This window comes from Notamacropus eugenii, chromosome 3, assembly GCF_028372415.1.
Source record: "Notamacropus eugenii isolate mMacEug1 chromosome 3, mMacEug1.pri_v2, whole genome shotgun sequence".
Taxonomy (NCBI): domain Eukaryota; kingdom Metazoa; phylum Chordata; class Mammalia; order Diprotodontia; family Macropodidae; genus Notamacropus; species Notamacropus eugenii.
In genome coordinates, this window is record NC_092874.1 from 64295812 (window position 1) to 64316106 (window position 20295).

A 20295-nucleotide genomic window follows, 5' to 3' on the forward strand; every position below is an offset into this window, starting at 1 on the left:
ATTGTGTAAATGGAAAGAAACAATAACCACAAAACAACGAAAAGTGAATCTTTGTTTTACTTCTTAAGTCCAGAATAAAATAAATAAAAAAATTTTAAAAGGTGAATATTGCCTGCCCTTTGATGCAGGTGGGTAGTCCACAGGTGTTGAACTTTGCACATGGCTTGAACTTCTCAATGTATTGATCAGTTGGACTGATTTTTTTCTTCTCTTCATTTTTAAAAAATACTAATTGTCATAGAGGATGGCTCTATAGGAGGGGGAAAGGGAGGGATACAATGGAGACTGTGGTAATATTGTTGTGGTTTAAACCCACGGACACCAGAAACTGTTGGGGCTTCATGATGTGTTGGGGTGGAATCGTCTCAAACAATTCAGAGTCAGACCATTTCTAATCCAAGTACAAGCATTTATGGAGACTGACACCTGTCATGGAGAGAGCTAAGTTGCAAGAGGAACCAGCAACTTCGGAGAGAGCAGGATTTTTATAGGGTAAAGATACAATTACAGAACAGAAATTTACTTGGAATATAGGAATATGATTAATATTAAAAAGGCAGGAGGAGTCTATTAAGAGTTTAGGTAGTGGAGGAGGGGTCCCATCTGTGGTTCAACATTCTGGTCATGCTGCCCTCCCGTTGGCTAGCTATTGTGGTCCTATCTTGGGCTAGATGGATGATGTGATTATGACTACAAGGACATACCTATTCAAATATGTGGAAATGGGCTTGGGGGCAATGGCTAGGTAGAGGCAGTGTTTGGATTCGCATCACATGGATACACCTGCTGTTTCTGTGGGAACTAATAGTTCAGGGACATACCTGTGGTTCTAGTGAGCAGTGAGACACACATGGAGAAGTTAAGAAACTGGCTGTTGCGGGGGCTAGATAGGTACAATGGGCCTGTAATGAAGTTAGACTATTGGGGCTGGGGGTAGCTCTATCAAGATTCCATCATTCACCCCTCAGAGAGCTGGGACCCAAATTAATTTGGAAAAAGGGATGAAGGTTTCGGCTTCTTTAGCTTCTTCAGGCTGAAAAGGGGTGTAGAGCTATTCCTGCTCAGTAGGACAGGAGGTTGACTGGAACTGAGGATAGGTCACATCCAGGGGACGATGGGTGAGTATGAACTGGTATCTACCATTTGCTGCCAACTGTAGGTGAATTGGCCTGTAATCTGAGAGATACAAATCTGACAGGCAAGTTCAATGTGAAGGGCCCCAGACATAAGGAGAAAGACATATGTATCTAATAACAGGCAGCTCACTAGACCAAGTACCCATTTACTAAGTTGTTTAGGAATATAATTTTTGGCTGAATAGCTCAGACCTAACACACCTTTCAGTAGCTCAGTTGTATCCCAGCCTTAGTATATGGGATAACAATTAACATTGTACCTTTGTTTCATAAACTTCTTTTCCTTATGTCTAATTGTTGGAAATGACTAAACAACAACAATAAATTCATTGTGTATTTTATTTTCTTGCTTCTGCTTACTCATTCTGCATTTATTCATCTAAGTCTTTCTATACTTCTCTGAATTCAGCATGATTTTTAAAGGAAACTTCTTCTATGAGAAAGATGAGGAGAGGCAGCTACATGACACAGTGAATAGAGAGCACCAGCCCTGGAGAGAGGAGGATCTGAGTTCAGAACCTACGCTTAGTTGTGTGACCAAGGGCATGTCACTTAAATCCCAATTAACTACCCAAAACAAAACAAAAAAGAGAAGGAGATGGGGGGCTTAGGGAAAGGGGAATCAGACCCTTAATTATTATCAATGTTTTCTTTATTCAATTCAACATACATTTATTATTCAATGCATTTCCTCTGGACAAGGCAGTGTGTTAGGCTCTGGAGATACAAAGACAAAAATGAAAACTAGTTCCTTTCCTCAAGGAGTTGGGAAGGGGGTAATATGTAAAGAGACAGATAAATACAAGATTAACTTAAGGAGAGAAAGAGAACATTTGTTACTAAGGGACTCAGCAAAGTCTTCATAGAACAAGTGGCACCTGAACAGAACCTTGAATAAAGCTAAGGATTCTGAGTCATGAATGAGGACAGAGGGCATTCCAAGCATGGGAACTCAAATGCATGGAAACAGGAGATGTCGGAGATGGCACATAGCTGTTGCTAGGATAGTCAAGACCTGGATGACAGACCAGAGCAACAGGGCTCATAACTGGGAGTGGATCTGACTAGAGGCATTGGTGAGGGAATCCAGGGCAGGCAGGCAAGAAGCAGCATGAGGAAGGGCAAAGGTCAGGGAAGAGATTCTGCTTTAAACACGTCTGGGTGTTGGCTGTAGGCAGAGTCCAGGCAGATGGAAACCAGTCAGAAAGGGTCAAAGGGCTCTGGGAACACTGGGGTTGGTGAGAGGGGTAAGGCAAAAGGTAGCTATAGACACATTCACACTATAACCTGATTAAATATTTTGTTGTTCAGTCATGTCTGACTTCTTTGTGACCCCATTTGGAGCTTTCTTGGTGAAGATACTAGAGTGGTTTGCCATTTCCTTTTCCAGCTCATTTGACAGATGGGGAAACTGAAGCAAACAGAATTTTATAAGTGACTTGCCCAGGGTCACATAGCTGGAAAGTGTCTGAAGTCAGATTTGAACACAAGAAGATGAGTCTTCCTAACTTCAAGCCCCACACTCTAGCCACTGTGCCTCTAGCTGCCTCCAACTAAATACAGGAGGAAATTTGTTAAAAGCTGCCAATTTCTTCCCTCTTATAACTAATTTTAACTTAACACCACTTAGCAAGAAACTTAGAGAATTTAACATTATTCAAAGTATTTACTAAATACTATACTAAATACTGCAGCATGGTGCAGCAGTGAGTAAATCTGACTGATAGTCGCATTTTATAGGTATTTGTAATCTAAAGTAGTTGACAACTATAGCTAAAAATAAAATGAATGTGCAGAGATGAATACATATATTAAATATTTTATGTTATGGGTAAACAAAAGTGTGGCTGCATTTGGCGTAATGAATAGTAAAATATGAGAGCTGTACCTTCTGAGTATCATGGCAGAGTGGTGACCAGGGAAGCTCCATTGATCTGAATTTGGGACCCCTCTCATGGATCTGGCTTACGTTCAGCAGGAGAGACAGGCTCTGAGGCAAGGCAAAAAGACTGGTTTTTGGATAATGAAGCCATCCCTTATTGGTTCCAAGGTCCCCATGGGGCACCAGTTTAACTTCAGTTCAATAGGAAATGCTTGAATCTAAACAGTCAGTAGACCTTTCCTAAACACCCCTGTTATACTTCATGCGCAATTCCAGGGCAGACATTCCAGTCTAGCAGATCATGGTTCAAACCATCTCACTGGTTCATTAACCTCACGGACTCCAAAGGTCATTGTCAAAAGTTCTTTTCCAGATATGTCCTATCTTGGTGGCACAATGGATAGAGCACCAGCCCTGGAGTCAGGAAGACCTGAGTTCAAATCTGGCCTCAAACACTTACTAGCTGTGTGATCCTGGGCAAATTACTTAACCTTCTTTTCCTTTGTTTCCTTATAGGTAAAATGAGCTAGAGAAGGAAATGGCAAACAATGCCAATATCTCTGCCCAAATGGGGTCATGATGAGTTGGACGTGACTGAAACAACCAAACAACATAGATAGATACAGATATATCACATAGCATTGTGCAAACTTTAAAGCATTGTACAAATGCTGTCATTATTATTCAATTCTCAGCCCTGCCAATTATTACTTAATATACACATGTGTATGTATATGCAGATATACACATACATATATGTGTGTAAATACATATATGTATATCTATGTGTGTATATCTGTATGAATGTATGTATGTGTATATATATTGCAACAAATGTGTGAGTTAGATTCCTGTATTATTATTCCTATTTTACAGATGAGAAAACTGAGGTTAAGTGACTGACCAGAATCACATAGCTAGTAAATGCCTGAGGCAGGATTCAAACTCAGGTCTTCTTGACTCCAAGCCCCTTATTCTACCTGCTGAGCCACTGAACTGTTTAATGACTGAGTCCCAGTCCTCTGCTCTTGACAGTACAATAAACTCAAATCTATGCTTTTGTGGCTTCATATAACCTCTTCTTGTTTCTTTTCTATTATCCATAAATTTGAAATTTGAGAATATTCTTTCTCACAAAATGTGTGCTATAAATTATGATTGACTTGTAGTCCAAGTCCAGCAGATAACTAGAAGTTGGGACCATTTTGAATTTGCCTGATGCTTCATGAGATATAGTTACAGGAGGGTTAAGTGTATTATTTCTCATCTCATCTCTATGTACTATAGAGTCACTGATTTAATGACTCATTCCCTGAGGATCTTATTTAAGCAAGACAATTGTGTGTGTGTGTGTGTGTGTGTGTGTGTGTGTGTGTTTATAAACAAATACTCCCTGGAAAAAGTATCAAAAAACAACATTGGAAAGAGTGTTGACAACTCTAATCCAAATACATCTGTTGCATCTGTGGATGTGTTTACCATCTGAATTGGTGAGAGACAGAAAATCTTCTCTATGTCATTATTTTCTTGTGTACTTCATTTCATTTATATTAGTTTTTCTAAGTGTATGTTCTTAAATGACAAAATGTGTGAAAGAAACCCCACATCCCCATTACTTCACTTTTTGCAGTAGCTAATGCACAGAGATAGATATTTTGGGTGCTAGCAGGCATAGACAAGTATATGGAGATGACAAGATTTTAGTTAGCAATGCAGATGATGTAGCAAAGTGGGATTGAGTGGGATTAAGGGTTAAGTGAGTGGTACAGATAGTTGCTATAGCAGGTCTATAAAAGTGGTTTTATTATATGAATTGTAGAGCTCAAGGAGGCAGCTAGGTGGCAAGTGGATAGAGAGAGCGCTGGACCTGGAGTCAGGAAGACCTGAGTTCAAATCAGACCACAGCCACTTACTAGCTGTGTGACCCTGGGCAAATCACTTAACCCTATTTGCCTCAGTTTCCTCATCTGTAAAATGAGCTGGAGAAGGAAATGGCAAAACATTCTAGTATCTCTGGCCAAGAAAACCCCACAAGGATCACAAAGTGATGGAAACAACTGAAATGACTGAACAACAGAGGTCAAGGGAGCTTTTGCAAAGAATGTGAAACAAACTGTAACTTGAAAACTATGGGGAATTCTGATAGACTAGGGAGGCTAAGAATTCTGGGTACCCAAACTCAAGCAGGAAATGCTCCAGATCAGCAATGTGATCTGGGTGATCAGGGATCAGGGATCAGTAGACCAGACTCTACACTGGGAAGAGTTCATTTTTGGAAAATAAGAAAAGAGTAACTTGAGGCTAGTTTGAGATCATCCTTGAATGCCAGATTAAGGAGTCTGGACTTGAACATGCAGACAATAAAGACTCATTAAAGGATTTTGAAAAAGGCAAGTACCAAGATGAAATTGAGTGTGAGTTGAAGGGGTGGGGAGAGAGAGCCAAAATCAACGCCGTTGGGCATATTCTTCTTATATACTGAGGAATTCAGAGAAATATGAGATTTTTCTGAGCTGATGCAGAGTCAAGAAAACATAACCAGAGGGTCAATACATACAACGACTGCAAACTTCTAGCACTGATTTTGGCTATTCCCTCCTCCTCCCCCCAACTCACACTTACAGGTTAGGTCTTGGACTGTGGTGCCCAACAGATAGAAATGAGGGATTCATAGGGATCCCTGTGGTCTGCAGATTGATTGCAGGCCACATAAGTTTACATATTTTTTTATTAATGCATTAAAACATTAAAATCAAATAGGAATTACATCTTAATCTAGCTTGGTCCACACCTGGGAGTGTTGTGGGCCCAAGGATCGTGTGTTTCAGTAGAAGATAAAGACCTCAACTTCAAGGGCCTCTGTGGGTCCACATTCCTTTTGATTTTTTTTTTTTTTGTAAGAGCTTAAACAAGTTTGTTGATTGAAGGACCTACTGAATACTAAGTGATGAACACATGCCTGTTATAATTATGACAACATGGATGGGTTCCTGCTTGTTTCCTACATAGAGTTCAACAATCAGAATAGCCCCAATCTGGTCTTTATGTGACCTTCAATTGATTGCTAATGGGACTTTTTGCCTGTCACTTTGGGTCTAAGGGGATCTAAAATGGGTAAGGCAAATTTTATTTTATTTAAAATATTTCATTGGTATTTTTTTCTATATAATTTTCATTTCTGAGTATATCCCTTGGCTCTCCTTTATCCAGTAAGACTCTAGAACTGGAAGTCTAAAATTTAGAGCTTGGAAGTCATTTAGCCCAGCGCCTTCAAGTACACATTCCAAAACTATGGCTCTTGCATCCCCACTGATGGATGTACTTATCTTGAATGGCCAGCCAGAGGACAAAGTTAGCTCAAAGCAAAGATCTTTACTAGAATAGGGGAATCATGAAGACATCTTCTCCATAAACTTGGGATGTACTCTCTCATATAGTAGCAGGAGGAAGAGTAGACTTAAGCAAAGGTCACAAGAGGAGAGGTGTAAAGATAGGGAACAATGCAACCATGGTGCCCAGTGGGTAGGGACAATTCATGTCTTCTCTGCTGTACAGCTAAAGATGTCTGGGAGCCACTACCATTGCCCTCAGATGTTATCCTGCTGGATACCATTGGGTGCTGCTCTTTGGGTCTGCTGGCCATTGTTAGACCCTGCTTGGCTGTTACACTCTACATCTCACCTAGGGTATTGCCAGTAAAACAACAACAACAAGTGTGTGTGTGTGTGTGTGTGTGTGTGTGTGTGTGTATGTGTGTGTGTGTGTGTGTGTGTGTGTGTGTGCATCATCAAAAATCCACCAGGACCACCAGAAAGACAAATCAGAAGTACAGGCTCCTCTATTGGTAGGTTACTATTATCTTTGTAAGAGAGAATTGGGAATGTGGCCACATGATAAGCCTCAGATAGGAAAGTCTTTGAAAGCTCATATCAATGAATGTCTGAACATCCCCAGAAAAATCACTTTGCCCATTTGTACAATGGATGATGAACTACTACCATACTTCAACTGTGAAAATTAATGAAAAATATGATTATAGAAAACTTTTTTTCACATATAAAAGTGGTATACTTATTTTGATGGTATTACCCAACCCATTCATTCCTGTGCAATTCTGTATCATGCCAGAATATAAATTCTCCATGTTGAGGCCTTCTTTCTAGGTCTTTTAATATTTCATGGATACCAGTACAACATAAGGACTGGACTGGGAGTCAGGAAAACATAAATTCAATTTTTATTTCAGACACACTCTAGCTATATGACACTGGACAAGTCATTTAACCTTTTTGCCTCATTTGCCTCAACTGTAAAATGGGGATAATAATAGCACCTACTTCACAGAGTTATGGTGGTAGAATCAAATGAGATAATATTCATAAAGTACTTAGCACAATACTTGGCAAAGAGTAGGTATTTAACAAATGCTCATATCCTTTCCTTCCGCCATTACAATCTGATCTTTCAAGCTTAGATTCTGGTTGGTTTTACAGGTACTTGGATGATGTGAATTTCATCCCTCCTCAAAAGCCAATCATAATTGGTAGTATACTGTAGTCTACTTATACCCATCATGCAATTTTCCATTACTCTTGTCATCTGCAGTTTTGATTCCTATGGAGTCCCAGTGTTCCATGATCTGTAGCATAATTGGAAGGCAACTGAGGTTAAAAGAGTCTCTCTTGGCCAACAAATACTTGACCCCCTTGTCAAAATGGGAAAGATGTGCCAGTCAAGGGCATCAGTCTGGCTTAGGATAAAAAAAGGTCACTTGTGAAACATTGTAAAAGAGGATGATGGAAGATTATGAACAATGTAATCTCACCAAACAATAAAATGTAACAAATGAGCCTCCAGAAAGCTTGGCATGAAATCCAACTAAGCTGTGCCATTCTGAGTGCATCTCCAGATAAAAATGGAAGGAGAATGCCAAACAGTTGTGTAATGGAGCAGATTTGACGGACTATCAAAAGTGATCTCCTTTCATCATTGCTAACAGTAAAACTACCAAATTTGTATTATAACATCTCAAAAAACCAATGGCCTATATGAGAAAGTAGAAGTGGCATTCAAATGAGCTAACATTTTTTAATGTGCCTACTATGGACTGGAGATACAAAAACAGAAGTCAAATAGTCCTTGTCTTTAAGGGACTTCAGTTACATCGAGGATGGGGGAAATCAATGCAAACACATATGAATATATATACAATATAGGGGAGCATTGGCATTTTGGAGAAGGAGAGGAATCAGGAAAGGCTTTATGTAGGGGTGTAACTTTGAGTTTTAAAAGAATCTAGAGTTACGAGAGTCAGAGGTAAGTAGGGAATCCCTTTTAGGCAAGGGGTAAAACCTGTATAGAAAGCCAAGAGGAGAAATAGAATGTTACGTGGGAGGTACAGCAAGATGGTCAGTTTGCCTTGAAAAAAGAGTGTGTGAAGGGGAGTCACGTGTAATAAGTCTGGGAAGTAGCCTAGAATTGGTCTTCATAGGGCTATAAGAAAACAGGAAGAGGGGTTAAATCTGGCTAACTACATAATGAAGAAATCTATCTTTCCAATGAAATTATTTTAGAGTCACTCAAGTGATCAATTTTCAAAATACTTCAAAGATGCTAAAGTATGGAAAAGATCACCAAGAATATTACTAAAAAGAGGAGAAAAAGCATCAGAAACTACTAACCCCATAGATACTCCAGCTTTTGTATTTCTAGTAGCTTTAGAGACAGCACAGTATCATGGATCAAGAGCCATTCTTGAAGCCAGGAAGATCATGTTTAAGTCTTGCCTCTTTAATATATTGACTGTGTAACACTGAGTAAGTCCTTTAACCTCTTTGTAGTCTATGCTACTCTTTTAAGATTATAAATTGCAGAAGTGATGTCCCACATTGGTAGGGGAGGATTAGCTTGCCCATTCAGAAGTTAGCTATGCTAATGAAATCACAGGTCCAGTAACTGAGAGTTGGCTGTGTCTAAGTCAAAGGTTGGCATCCTTGATGAACACAAGAAAACAATAGGATCTTTAGAATAAATCATATCTTTATAATTACACAATTTAATAAAAGGTTCAGGGGATACAGAGTCCCATTGTGTTTATTATCAGTCAGTGAGCTCCTTTATGAAGTACCAACTATGTGCCAAGCTCTGTATTAAGCACTGGGGATAGAAAAAATTTTTTTTGACTTCGTAGAGCAAAGTGTAACTTTAGAGACTCTCCTTCAGTAAGGCCTTCCACACAATATCAAGTTCATACCAAGTATCATATTGATGGGAAATCATCCCACAATTACAGAATCATGGAATCTGTGTCTTGGAAGAGACCTCATGCCATACCCATCTACACAAAAGGAATCCTCAAGAAGCGTCCAATTACCTTTTGCTTTCTTGCAAGAGGGAGGACCCATCACCCCTAGAGACAGTCCATTCTACCTTTAGGTAGCACTAGTTGTTAGGAAATATTTCCTGAGTCAATTCTACACTTGTCTCTTTGCAACTTGTTAATTCTTTTGGTTCTGCCTTTGGGGGCTTAGCAGAAGTCTAATGGGTGGAACGGAAACAGATTCAGAACTTTGCCTAAACTCAGTTCTTACAAATGTGACTCAGTGCTTTGTTAACCATACAAATTCCCAGGGGCCCACTCTATTTCTGTGGGTTTGGGTTTAGCTGTTTCTTGGAAAAGTAACAGATTCCACATCTTGCCAACCACTCATCTATCTTTATCCTCTTGTAAATGAATACCTGTGAGGGGCACTTGAAATGGAGGAGTTTCAGGCAAAGCGTGCCCAGATAGTTTGGTATCTGCAAAGCTGATCTGGAAATACAGTTAATAAAGATGATAACTGGATTCTTGGGTACCATTACATTTGTGACCAAAATGCCATCATGAATAAATGCAGCGAGGAAGGCAGAAGCCAGGATGACTGTTAATTTCATGTAGAAGCGTATTCTGCTTTTACTGAGAGAACATTAATTTGTCAGTGGTAATGGGAGCTGGAGAATTTGGCAGACCACTGGGAGGCTTAAGAAGTTTTTGATGCTAAAAGCAATCTTCTTGTTTGTGTTGCATATTTGGTAATTGCGTGCGCGGCAATAACTTAAATGGATGAACTTTAAAAGTTGAAACGATGTATGTGGCATTTGGTTTTCCTCTGTGTAATTATGGTTTGAAAGAAAAATAATCAGCTGTAAGCAGTAGGTGGCAATACATTCCTGTTTTAGGCCCTAGCTCTGAAACCCTCCATTGTGGACAAATGTCACACAGTAGATTTCTGTAGTGTACTTTTCACTGGTTAGTAACACTACACAAAATAGTTCCTAGTTGTCTTCATTGATGGCCTCCCTTTGGCTCCTGCTGTATGATCTATTATCTTGCAAAAAGGCCCTTGAGCTCCTGGCCAATTTAAATCCATCCTGTTGAATGCTTCCTTGTTCTACCAGTTAAAGGTGGATGGATCTGAGATTTCCTCAGGCTTAGAGATTTTTTTCCTTTTTTTTCTTCCAGAAAAAAAGAAAAGATTTTTAAAAGTTTTTTAAAAATATCTTCAAAGACAAGAATTAACACTATAAATTTAGGATCATTGATTCAGAGCTGGAAAGGATGTCATCCAGTGTCATACTCTCATTTTAAAAGTAAGAATCCTGAGCCCCTGAGAGGTCAAATGACCTCCTCCATATCAAATAGGTAATAAGTAGCAGAGTTGGGATTTGAATCCATGTCCTAGAATATAAATCTAATGCTCTCAACAACACGCCATACTGAGGTATCATCTAGTTTAGCGCTGCCAGCTTGTGAATGAGAAAGCTCAACAATGGCCCAGTTTGGTAGCCATCCATCAACTGAGTAAAGGTTTCTGGGGCCATAGGCAGGAAGGGATCTGAACCCAGGCCTTCTAATGCCAAGTTTGACAATATCTAGATTATATCATGTTGCCTCTAATTGTTCTTTTACCTGGCAATCTCTCAAATATTTCAAGACAATTAATACATCCCTTTCCCCTCCCTGACCAGTCAAGTCAAGTCAAGAAGCTTTTATCAAATGCTTACTTTTTGTAAGTTAAGTGTTGGGAATACAAGTATAAGGTGTGTGTTCTTCCCTTGTAGGTTACGTATGTCTACATGGTTACGTCTCCCTAGATGTGAGCCATGAGGCATGAAGAGATGTATCTCTAGAATTTCCTCCATTCACCCTCTTCCAGGGGAAACTGATTCCTGCCTGGAGGAAGATTGGCCAATCTACTCTCCTCAGAGAGAGGATACTGGGTGAGAATTATATCTATCTGTCCTACCCTTAATATTGTTAGTCTCAGGGAAATAATTTTTAGGTTCAAGCAGAGCTCTTGGTTGCTATCCTTTAATGGGAAAGGAGAGTACCCAGTCCTAAGGCTTGGTTTCTATCGGATAAATATCAGATATCTATCAGATAATACACAGAGTGAATGAACTCTTTCACTGGGAGTAAACTCAGGTGTGTGTGTGTGTGTGTGTGTGTGTGTGTGTGTGTGTGTGTGTGTGTGTGTGTGTGTGAGAGAGAGAGAGAGAGAGAGAGAGAGAGAGAGAGAGAGAGAGAGAGAGAGAGAGAGAGAGAGAGAGAGGAGGGAGAGGGAGGGAGGGAGAGAGAGGGAGAGAGAGGGAGAGAGCATTAATTCTAGATATGACCCAAGAGGAAATTCCTTCTGGTAAACTGAACTTAGGGACATGATCAAGGTGCTAGATCCTCTACATGTTGGCTTCTTCTTAGAGTCTTCTCACTTTAGGGGCCTCTCCTTGAAGAGAAACTGGAAGTATATTTCTTCTGTTTTGAAAGTAGAAGCCAAAAGAAACAAGGATCCCTCTTATCCTAAGCCTTTGCCAATCATATGGACATGGAGCATTGAGAATAATCATTCTCCATCAATGAAGAAAGTCTTCTGAAAGACTTGAATCCTTGGTTACACAAATCCAAGTAAAAAGATAGTACCTGCCTTGGAAAAGCTTCAGATTGCCAATATTCTACCTAAGATGTGACATTGAAAATTAAGTATTCTATAATCTCTGTACACTATATAATCTTATATATCATTATATAGATTATAATATATGATATGAAGTATATCTTACATATTCTATAATATAAATGTTTTATAATATTCATACCTATTCTATGTGTAGTCTGACAAGAGCAGAGTAATTTGCTTCTATTTCTATGGTCAGATTAAATCAGTGTTTATGGCTATGTCACACTGTCTACATGTTTGAGCTTGCATTTTATATAACTCCCTAGTTTTTGTTTTTCTTAGGAAACTCTGGCCTAGCCACATGTTTCCCACAAATAGAGGCAAAGCTCCTTTTTCTCCTAGTCTAGTAGATAGTCATTCTGAAATCTTTTGAGAGGTTATAGATCTCATTTATGAAATTTTTCATTGTTTTGGGGCTTGATGTAATCAGCATGTTATGAGAGAATAGAGCACCCAGAGGTCCTTGCCAGGATCCTCCCATACAGAAGTTAAAACTATAAAGGATTGCTTGAAAGACACATGAGAAATATGACTTGGTTTGTTGACCCTTTGGTTATTGAGATCAAGCTGGGCAAAAACCAGGGAGGTATGTACTTTTTACACACGTTTGCCACTGTCATGGAGGATGTTCAACACAGCATCCAAAATGGACAGGAGACTCCCTATAGATGGCAGGGTCCCTCTGAGGCATATTTCTTTAGTGAAATGTAATTTACTGAAATAATTTCAATTGTACAAATTAAATTGGTTAAAGTAAGTTATAGATAAATATTGTATAGAGTGAAATGTAATTTACTGAAATAATTTCAATTGTACAAATTAAATTGGTTAAAGTAAGTTATAGATAAATATTGTATAGAGGGATTTTTCTTTGATCACTGTTGGTTCTTTAAGAAATATAATTTCTACTGTTACTAGGTCTGTATTCCAAAAGAGATTTAAAAAAGGGAAAAAGACCTATATGTACAAAATATTCATAATAGCTCTTTTCTGGTGGCAAAGAACTGGAAATAGAGGAGATGCCCATCAATTGGGGAGTGGCTGAAAAAGTTGTGGTATGTGATTACAAATACTATTCTACTATAAGAAATGATGAGTAAGATGCTCTCATAAAAACCTAGAAGGACTTACAGGGACTGATGCAAAGTGAAATGAGTAGAACTAGGAGAATGTTGTATATACTAATAACATTATAAGATGATTAATTATAAATGACTTAGCTTTTCTCAGCAATGCAATGATCCAAGAGAACTCTGAAGGACTTATGATGAGAAAGAACTGCTGCAGTCTGAATGGTGATCAAAGCATAATATTTTGCTTTCTTTATTTTTTTTTGGTCTATGTTTTCTTTTACAACATTACTAATATGGGAATATGTTTTGCATGACTACACATATATAACCTATATCAAATTGCTTGCCTTCTCAATGAGGGAAGAGGGAGGGAGAGAATTCGGAACTCAAAAATTTAAAGACAAATGTTGAAAATTGTTTTTACATAATTGGGAAAAGTAAAATACTAAATAAGTAAAAGAAATGTAATTCCATAGCTTAAAGTCAAAACAGACTATTATAAACCTTGGAGGGGCTGCTCTTCCTGCATTCATGTGGATAAAAGACTGTCACCTTAGTCTGGCTTCACATCCATAAAGAAAGGATCAAGTTGATTGATTATTTATATTTCAAGAAAATATTCTATTGCATATATTATTGCTTTTTGAATAGTAGCTATGATTTTACTGGTATTCAGGGAATTCTAAATGAGGAAATTCCCTCTACCAATGAAGATCACAAATGTTGTTTTACTTATGATCTTAAAGATTTGTCTAGGCAGGGCTTCTTAAAATTTTTCCACTTGTGATCCCTTCAGCACCCTATATGGGGTTGTGATTCACAGTTTAAGAATCACTAGCCCTAGGGCACTGAGAGGTTGTTATGTGACCTGTCCAAGATCCCACAGCCAGTATGTATTATAAGTCATACTCAAATACAGGTCTTTAAGATGCTAAAGCTAGTTTTCTATCTGCTATGCCACTGTGTTTCTTAGTTTATTGCTTCTTAAAATAGATGCTTATGGACAAGCAGATACCTATACAGATTTTTAAAAAATAATTAGTGAGTTGTGTTGCTAGCAGTGGAAGTGGGCTGTGGCTATTGCGAATGAGAAAAAGCACATGAATGGTGCAAGTGCTAGATTGGTACTTCTGAGGCTGGAATATCACTAGAAGAAGTCCTCCACCATGTTGAGTGGGCTTTGGTGAAGGATTTATAGGGAAAACATGGACAGGAATGACATAGGACAACAAACGGTGTCAGGCTAGTGATCTGGTACAGGAAGTGTCCATGCATGATGGGATCACAGAACCAGTTAAACAGCTAATTGTTTTCATGTAAATTTTTATTCCAAGTTAAAAAAAAAAGTATATTGACTTTTTTCCCTCCACCCACTTTGGTTCAAACACTCAGAAATACGTGATATATGGCAATCTTATCTAAGTGTTCCTTGCCAAATATTGTAATCATGTAATTGGGTGAGTGGCATAGTTCCTCTTGTGTAAGAACTGGTTCTGCTATTGTTTGCCTGGTTACATGGCTTACCCCAGCTTTGCTAGGGACACGTGGCTAGTAGAGGTGGTTTTTAGTATAAACAAGACTTGAATAAGCTTCCAAGTTAGTTTTACTTGCAGAGCTATCAAAATGAGATCTTTACACTAAAGCCATACAATGAACGTTTTGAGAGCTTAGTGATATGGCATGCTATTGATTCAGTTTGGTTATCCCAGTTTTTAATTTTTAATTTATTATTTTTAATATCCATTTAAATTTTTTTGAGCTCAGAATTCTCTCCTTCCCTCTTGTACCTCACTGAAAAAAGCAAGAAAAGATATAAATTATATACACATTTTTATAGATATAGGTCCTTTTCCTTTGATATCTTTGGGATACAGACCTAGTAATGCTGGGGTCAAAGGGTATATAGCCCTTTGGGTATAGTGCCAAATTGCTTTTCAGAATGGTTGGATCAGTTCACAACTGCACCAGCAGGGCATTAGTGTTGCAATTTTCTCACATCCCTGCCAACATTTGTCATTTTCCTTTTCTGTCATATTAGCCAATCTGATGGGTATGAGCTGTTTTAATTTGCATTTGTCTAATCAGTAGTGATTTAAAGCATTTTTTCATGTGTCTGTAGATGACTTTGATTTCTTATGAAAACTGCCTGTTCATGTCCTTTGACCATTATCAATTGGGGAATGACTCATATTTTTATACATTTGACTCAAATCCCAATATATTTGAGAAATGAGGCCTTTTTTAGAGAAACTTACTGTAAAACTTGCTCCCCAGTTTCCTGTTTTCCTTTTAATCTTGAGTGCATTGGTTGTGTTTGTGTAAAAGCTTTTAAAATTAAAATAGTTAAAAATATCTATTTTACTTCCCATGATCCTCTCCATCCTTTGTTCGGTCATAAATTTTTCCCTTATTCCCTTATTCATAGAGGTAAAATTTCCTGTGCTTTCCCAATTTGCTTATATCCCCTTTATGTCTAAATCATGTGCCCATTTTGACCTTATCTTGGTATGTAGTCTGTTATTCTATAACTAGCTTCTGCCAAACTTCTCTCCAGTTTTCCCAGCAATTTCTGTCAAATAATGAGTTCTTGTCCCAAAATCTTGGTTTAATTAATGTTAAAGATGATATGAAATTTTTTTTCTTCTTCCTAGGTGATAGCGACTTAATCTTACCATGATTTTTATATTTCATATGCTTCCGAAATTGTGATGAAGTTCCTTCTACAGATTTCTCTGCAGCATGACTAAAACATTCTCAGGTGAATTATTCATGAAATTTCAAAAACTTTTATAGTTGGATCTAGACTATGATAGAGTATTTTAAACAGCTGACTTTGGGAAGTGATATTGTTGACTTCATATGGTTTCCACACATTGGAGTAGATTTTGAATTATGAATGATCTATGAATATTTTTTGTACAAAATATATTCCAGATAGATTTCTCAAACTGCTGGGAATTCTCCAGGTAGGGAGTGCACTCCTTCAAAGCATATATGAAGTCAGGATCTATCTTCCAGATTAATAATGTTAAGGTCCAATGGTATGAATGGTAAGATATTAGAGGTACAGGGAAACCTTAAGATTATCTGTTCCAACTCCCCGATTTTATAGATGTGGAAACTAAAAGCAATAAACTTATACACCCAAGGTCACACAGCAAGTTTGTGGCAGTAGGGAGTCACCTAGACCTTATGAGGATACCTATCCTTTCAGTTGTTATGATTTAAGGGGTACCTGCCCCCTATCTCCTCCTTTTGCCCTGCTATGTTATCCCTCTCCCTTCCTACTTGACCTGAAATTCTTATCATCAGAGTCATTCCTTGGGTTAGACAACAAAGGCAGGTGCATTTTATCCCAAAATCTATTGTGACAATGAATACATCAACTAGATGAGCTCACTGGCAAAAAAAAAATAGCTAGTTGCTATGTTGCAAAGAAAAGAGCAGGGCATTAAGCAAAGATAAACTGTATTTCTCAGAAGTACATCTTCAGATCCTTCCTGGAAAGGATCAGGAAGGGAGGATCATGGGAGAGAAGGGTAGTAGAAGCAAGACCTACTTGGTCATTTTTCCAACGGCCATCCTGGTTCTTTTAAAGTCAGTAACAAATACCTATAGCTGACTGCCAGCAACATACAAAGGCCCAGGTCTTCTGACTTGACTTTACCAAAGATTTCTTTCTTCTTTTCTTCCCGCTTTCCCTCAGCCCAAAATCAGAGAGAGAGAATGGCTGAGTTCAAATCTCAGCTCTGTCACTAACTATATTACAACCTCTCTGAGCCTCAGTTTCCTTATTAGGATAGTGAGAGAATTGGATTGGATGGTCTATAAAGCCTTTTCCAGTCCAGATCAAAAGCTATTAATGGGAGACAGTGACATACAGTGGAAACAGCATTGGTTTGGGAACCAGAATACCTGAGTTCAAATACCGACTTTGCTGCTAACTAGCTGTGTGATCCCTGGCTACACAACTAACTAGCTTTGTGAGCTTGGACAAATGACTTAACCTCTCTAAGCTTTCAGTTTCCTCATCCATGCAATGAAGTTGTAGGGCTAAGGCATTTTTGGGCTCAACATCTGTAGTACTATGATCATACAGACCAATGTAGCAATGCATTCTGTCACATATTATCTAATTGTATTTCTTCTCTTCAACTCAAAATGTGGAGTGTAGTTAGAGGCAAGAGAGTTAATTACATTTTTCTTCATTAAGTTCTTAAAGTCAGTCCTGGGAAGACATTTTGCTTTTTTATTTTTTAAAAGTATGGTCAGACTGATCTGGACAACAAGTCAATTTTATTGGTTTTTTTGCTCTTTCCTCTAAGATCATGAATGCCTCTTTTGTACATGAGAAAAACCACAAAGCCACTCAGAATGAGTAGATAGAAACTGCTATTGTTCAACCAACCAGTGCTTTGTCTTTCAACTGTCATGTACGTTCACTGGTCTTCAGAGATAGACAGCAGAATCTAATGGGTGCCTGATACAGTAAAAATTATAATTGAAATTTATGTATCACTTTAAGGTTTCAAAGCACTTTACATGTATTAACTTATTTGAGTCTTACAACATTATGAAGTTACCACGTGTATTACTATTCTCATTTTACAGCTATGGAAATTAAGTCTCAGAGAAGTTAAATGACTAATAAATGTCAGAAGTGGGATTTGAACCCAGGTCTTTGACAACTCTAAGTCTGGCACTCTTCCTTTTATCCCTCTGTAAGAACTAGAGGAGACATTACAGGTCATTTAATTAATTCTTTCTGTCTCTGTCTCTCCACAAATTTTTAAGGTGCCCTTTAAGAAATGTATATGGAGGTATCTCCCCTAGCACTTAGAGTAGTTGATAAAGATTTTGTTTTAATGAAATCTCAGTCCTATAGATTGAAGCTTACAGGTGCGTTTATGTAACAATAATGCTCATTATCATACTGTCCTTTAAAAAAACCTAATTCTTTTAACCCTGTAGGTTTGCAGTAGAATATTTGAAGAGGTTCAGTTCAAATCTGCTAATTGATAGAATTATCAATGCTGTTATATTATTGTTATCTTATTATTATTAATTAATTATATTACCATATTATATATGTTATATTATGCTGTTATATTTTATAAGTGAAGAAACTGAGGCCCAGAGAATAACTTGCCTGAGCTTACACAGCTTGCTGGTTGTACAGTTAGGTCTAGACCTGCCCAACTTTGAAGGTTTGCTGTGACATTTAATGTTGACCGTTCTCTGTTCTCCATTTTGGCCCCCTCCCCACCCCTTGAATTTAAGTTAATTAATCAGGAAAATCTCAGACTATATAAGACTTTATGGAAGTACAGAGTTTGTATTGCATCCTATCCAGGCAGGGTATGATGAGGATGAGCCAAGTCTAAGAAATAATTTCCCAGAACTCTCTGGTAGCCAACAACCACTGATGCGATTGTTGTCTAATAAAGCCTGGTATTGGCCAGACTTCAGGCCAGGGTTTTGTAGCTTTCTCTCATAGCATCTGGCTGTCCTGCTTCATGAAGTTTATTAGGGACTTGCTTAGCAACTGTGGAGAAGAGGGCACAGAAGGAAAACGACTAGTGTGGGACTTAGAGATGACTGTGATCATGAAGTGGGTTTTGATGTATTCCAGAGATCACAAAGTACCCAATAGAGGAAAGCCTGTGGCTGACCAAACAGCAAAGATACAATCAAGCACTGACCAGGGAAACATTTGGTCTGAATTAAATGAGATCATGTGTGTTAAAGACTAACGATGGGAAAGGAAGGCTTGCTACCTACTTCTTTTTGGCAGTCAACTTGTGAACATCCTCACATTCCCAATCAGGATGTAATGAATTGAGGTAGCTCTGAGATTTGCTTTTGAGGAAGGGAATATTAAACTCCTTAAAGAATATTTCTTTGTGTTCTCTGTATAGCTAGTATAGCACATAGTAAGTGCTCAACTTGCTTAATGAACAAATGAATGAACACAAAATGAATAAAAATAAAAATTTTGAATGAATGTAAATAAAATTATTTTCATGTGTCCCAAATCATTTTATATGATGTAGAGCAGACATGTCAAATATGCAGTTAGTGAGCCACATTTCTGGGGTAATACTCCTGAGTGAGACCTGAACCAGATTAAAATTAATTGGGAAATATATTTTTAAAAAATAAATGAAAATACAGTAGAACACAGATAATGTTAATGTGTGGCTTTCTAAGTCAGTAAACAGAGTATGAATTCTATCAGGACGATGAGGATAAGCCAAGGAATAATTTCCTAGAACTCTCCTGTAGTAAACAATTACTGATGATATCAAATAACATTTGCTATTGACCAGACTTCAGACTAGAATTTTGTTGCTCTCTCTTACGGCATCTGGCTGGTCCAGCAGGGATCCTTATGCATGGTTTAATGGCCTTCATTCCCATCTGAGTTTGATGCTATTGGTGTTGAGGAAAGGGAATTAACGTTGGAATCCACAAGACCTGGGTTCAGATCTCCCACACATACTAGTTATGCGACTTTGGGCAAATTGATTTAGGACTTAGTGCCCCATGAATGTCTCTAAGTCTACATGTTACAAAGGACTTGATGTTCTATATTGGTGAAGGCAGTTTCTACCCTGGGGTTTTCCTACACCAAGGGAATTGTAATTCACTGGATCATAGATCTGGAGGTGATCTAGTCTGATATACTAATTTTACAGGTGAGCAAACTGATGCTCAGGGAAGTTAAATGACTGGACCAAGGTCACATAGGTAGTAAATGGGAGAGGAATGATCTGCATCTAGGTTCTCTGATTATAGAACAAGTACTCTTCTTTTTTTTTTACGAGTACTCTTTAAGCTGCACTTTCTTTGCTTCCAAAAAGATGTAAGAAGAAAAAAATTAAATTAAAATGTACTCTATCAGAATGATGCAGTGGCAGGAGTAGTTTTAGTCATAATAAAATTAACAAAATATATAGGGGGATTCCCATAGAATATTAACATTTATCCTTCCTTGATGGTTTTACCTTAGTTCGAGAGAATGGTACAATCCTGGTAGAAATCCTGGAGTCAAGAAATTCCAAAAGCATATTCATATAAAATTGTCCAATGTAAAGTACAATCAATTTCCAAATCATCATGGGTAGAAAATATCTATAAGGCCTCTTCTCAAGGTATTTTTTTGCTACGAGGAACTATATCACCAAAATGTGGTTAAAGTAATTCAGGGT

At 38.0% G+C, this 20295-nt stretch overlaps 1 long non-coding RNA gene across 3 annotated transcripts in view; it reads left to right on the forward strand.

Moving 5' to 3' along the window:
* The window catches only part of LOC140532807 (uncharacterized), a 124883-nt gene that overhangs the window by 3719 nt on the left and 100869 nt on the right, over nucleotides 1–20295 (forward strand). For all 3 annotated transcript variants that reach the window (XR_011976671.1, XR_011976669.1, XR_011976670.1), the window contains exons 2-3: nucleotides 11119–11277; nucleotides 15736–15842. This is a non-coding gene — a long non-coding RNA (uncharacterized lncRNA). The remainder of the gene's footprint in view (nucleotides 1–11118; nucleotides 11278–15735; nucleotides 15843–20295) is intronic.